We start from the raw sequence: 3,701 nt of genomic DNA, 5'->3' as shown, positions 1-3,701 counted from the left end.
ACACACTAGGCAAGTGCTCCAGTGTTTGAGCCACATCCCAGCCAATGACTCTTTGTCAGACAGGAAGTAACAGGAGGGAGGAAATCCTAAACGAGGGTTAGATGCACGGCTCAATGGTAGACTCTTTGCCTAGACTCCCCCAGTGAGGCATTAGGGTTTGGCTCAGTGGTAGAGCAGATGCCACCAAACAGGTACACTTCATTGTCCATTTATTTATTTTATTTTGTGTATAATTTTTGAGATAGGGTGTCATTCTGAACTCACTATGTAGCCCAGGCTGGCCCTGAACTTACTGTGTAGCCAAGACTGGCCTCAAACTGGCATCAACCCTCCTGCCTCGGCCTCCCAAATGTTAAGATCACAGGTGTAGAGAAACCCTGTCTCGAAAAACCACACACACAAAAAAAAAAAGATCACAGGTGTGAGCCACCATTTTAAACTGGAAAAGTTTAAATAGATGGACTCTGTAGCAGGTAAATCACATCTCCAGAAAGCTGTTTTAAAACACTTGCAGGTCAGGTGTGATGGCACGCACCTTTAAACTTGGCACTTGAGAGGCAGAGGCAGGCAGACCTCTGAGTTCAACGGCAGTCTGGGCTACATATTGGGTCCAGGCCAGCCAGGGCTACACAGCAAAACCCTGCAAGGCAGAGAAGGAGCAGTGTGGTCACAAGCAACTAACAGGGAGGAAGGATCCTTCTCAGGGCCTCTGGTGCAGTGGTTCTCAACCTGTGGGTCATGACCCCTTTGGGAGTCACATATCAGATATCCTGCATATCAGAGATTTACATTATGGTTCATAACAGTAGCAATATTACAGTAATGAAGTAGCAATGAAACAATGTTATGGTTGGGGGGTCAGCCCCACATGAGGAGCTCTATTAAAGGGGCGCAGCATTAGGAAAGTTGAGAACCACTGCGGAGGGAGCACTGTGAACCTCACTGTGCTCCTGACGGGACAATGCTTGGAGCTGCTGTAAAACAAAGAGTGACAGGAGCTCATCCGACCTGGCAAACAGGAAACTGCTTCACAGTGTTGCAAGGATTAGAGGAAACGACCGTGTTCTTGGCACAGTCGAATTCCTCAGTTGGGTAGTCCTTTGTTCAGCAGACAGTGTGCCAGGTGCCAGGCTGCGGGGCAGGTCACTGGCTGCGAGGCAGAGTTTTGGGCTGCAGGGCAGGTGCGGGGCTGCGGGGCAGAGTGCTGGGATGCGGGGCAGAGAGCCGGGCTGTGGGGTAGGTGCTGGGCTGCAGGGCAGAGTGCCGGGCTGCGGTGCAGAGTTCTGGACTGCGGGACAGAGCGCTGGGATGCGGGGCAGAGAGCTGGGCTGCGGGGCAGAGTGCTGGACTGCGGGACAGAGCGCTGGGATGCGGGACAGAGAGCTGGGCTGAGGGACAGAGTGCTGGACTGCGGGACAGAGAGCTGGGCTGCGAGGCAGGTGCTGGACTGTGGGGCAGAGTACCCCAGAAACAATTCCATCAGAGAAAAAGGAAGATTTAGAGGAGGGTGAGGTCCAAGGGCTTGTGCCACCCAGATGGGCCAGCAGGATGAGCCAGAACCAAGGGCAGGAAAGGGTCAGGCGCGGGAGAGGAGCCGGTATTAGTAAATCCAGATGTGCTGGGCCTTGGGCAGATGGATATAGAGTAGGTCTAGGAAGCAGTGTGGGGATGGGACCACATCATAGCATCAGCAAGGGCCCCAAGGGTTCCTACTGCCTTGCACTGAGGCCATCTGACAGTGACAGATGTTGGTGAGGGATAGGACCAGGTAAGTGACCTTGAGATAGTGGTTATGGGGTCCAGTTGAGGACAGCAGGGAAGTAGCATGCATAAAGCCCTTAGTTCCATCCCCAAGACCTCATAAACCAGCCATAGAAGCACACGGCTCTAATTCCAAAACCCAGAAGGTGGAGGCAGGAGGATCAGGAGTTCAAGATCATCTTTGGCTACGTAGAGAATTGGATGTCAGCCTGGGATACATGTGAACCCATCTGAAAGGGGGCTGGGGGAGGCTGACTTAAGGTCTGCTCAAATTGGGTAGAAGAGTCCAGGACCCCTTCAAGTTATGCGGGTTCCCTAGGCCTCCCTATCCACCAGCTCGAGAAGAGCCCTCCTGTTAGCCTGATGGGGCAGCCATTTTCCTGGCAGCCTGTTATAGAAGGCCCAGCTAGGGTCAGCTGGGACTGAAAGCCCTCTGGGTCTCTAGTCCTCACCCCATCCAGGAGCAGCTGAGGTCCTCTCTCAGGGTCAGCTGGGACTGGGTACCAGGGACCATAGCTCTCTAGGTCTCCAGTCTCTACCCCATCCTGAAAGAGCTGAAGAGCCTCCCTAGGCCTGTGAGAGTAACAGAAGTCCCTGGGCATTAGAAGCATCTTGATTCAGTGATGGAGAAGCACAGGGCTCCAAGGCAGGCCCAGCCGGCCCTGGACAGGGTCCAGCTGTCTGCTTCCAGCCTGTGAAGCCACCCTGTAAGCAGCCCAATTAGTATTCCCACCAGGTCCCCCAGTTCTATGAGCCCTTGTTTCCCCCAGACAGCAGCCAGGGTGCCTAAGACTCGGGGGGTGGGGTCTCAGTGGAAAGCTGTCCCCCAATAAACACTGAAGACCTACGACAGGGTACCGGGGTAGGGAGCTGCCAACTATAGTATGAAGAAAGGCCTTTGGGGCTCCCCAAAGCTAGACCAAATCTGAGCTGCAGGAGGGGGCTGGGCATTAAGATTAGGCTCTATCTAACTCCTCCTCTCTCTATCTTGTCTCTGCCCAGTCCGGCTCTCTCTATCATTCCCCCACTCCCCTCCTCCATTTTATGTCATCAGGGGTGGGAGACAACCACCTGTTGCTTCCCAAACAGAAAGAGTAGCTTCCAGGCACACAGGAGTGTTCAAGGCCTAGTCCTGGTGCCTACCCCATGCCCAGTAACATACGTCCCTGATGGGATTCTACTTGACGAAGGGTTGCCTGGAGATGTTCCCACAGCCCCCTGCATTGGGACATCAACAGTACAAAATGACAAACTCATCTCAGGGTGCCCACGTCAGGCTGCAGATTGAGGGTTGTCCCACACACCAGCCCCCTCATTCACTGCAGGACTCTATCACACAGCACCCTGGCATGGTGGGATGGGTGGATGCTGACTGACAAGGGGTCTCAGAAGCGAGCTGTGCCCTGAAATGGAGAGACCTTCTTCTATCCATTTGTAGGTGGGAAGCGTCAACCCGAGGAGGCACAGAGCGCAGTACAAGTCAGTACTAGTGACAGGGGGAACTCCCAGACAGTGGGCTGCCCTAGACAGGTGTGTACGGAGACAAGGCCCTGGTCATGCCCAGCCTGGCAGCTTTGTCTGGCAGCATCCGGGGAGCCTCCAGTGTGGGAAGACAGTTGGAAAGGGGTCCTGAGTGAAGCCAGGTTCCTCTGAATGGAAGTAAATCATGAGCCAGCACCTTGGCAATCTGTATGTCCTAAGTGGGCTAGGGTGAGGCATGGGACATTCCCTTTGGAGCACCCAGGAAGAATCATTCAGGAGATCACAGGCACTGGTCTGGGAGCCTGTGTAACACCCTGAAGAGTGGGGTTGCCAAACTGGCCACATCCCTCACATAGATAGAAGAGCTGGGGGAGGCTGTAAGAATGGAGATTCAGTACAGAGATTTAGACCTCAGAGAGAGGGCATAGTACTGTCTTTTTTTTTTTTTTTTTTTTTTT

General features: G+C 53.7%; 1 protein-coding gene across 3 annotated transcripts in view; it reads right to left on the bottom strand.

Annotated features, from left to right (window-relative positions):
* Positions 1 to 3,701, bottom strand: part of Amz1 (archaelysin family metallopeptidase 1) — a 29,462-nt gene that overhangs the window by 24,561 nt on the left and 1,200 nt on the right. The gene's annotated exons all lie outside the window — the stretch shown is intronic.

The sequence above is a fragment of the Microtus ochrogaster genome, unplaced genomic scaffold (genome assembly GCF_000317375.1).
Source record: "Microtus ochrogaster isolate Prairie Vole_2 unplaced genomic scaffold, MicOch1.0 UNK27, whole genome shotgun sequence".
Lineage (NCBI taxonomy): Eukaryota > Metazoa > Chordata > Mammalia > Rodentia > Cricetidae > Microtus > Microtus ochrogaster.
Note: the sequence above shows the minus strand (reverse complement) of the source record. Positions and strands in the feature narration are given on the sequence as shown.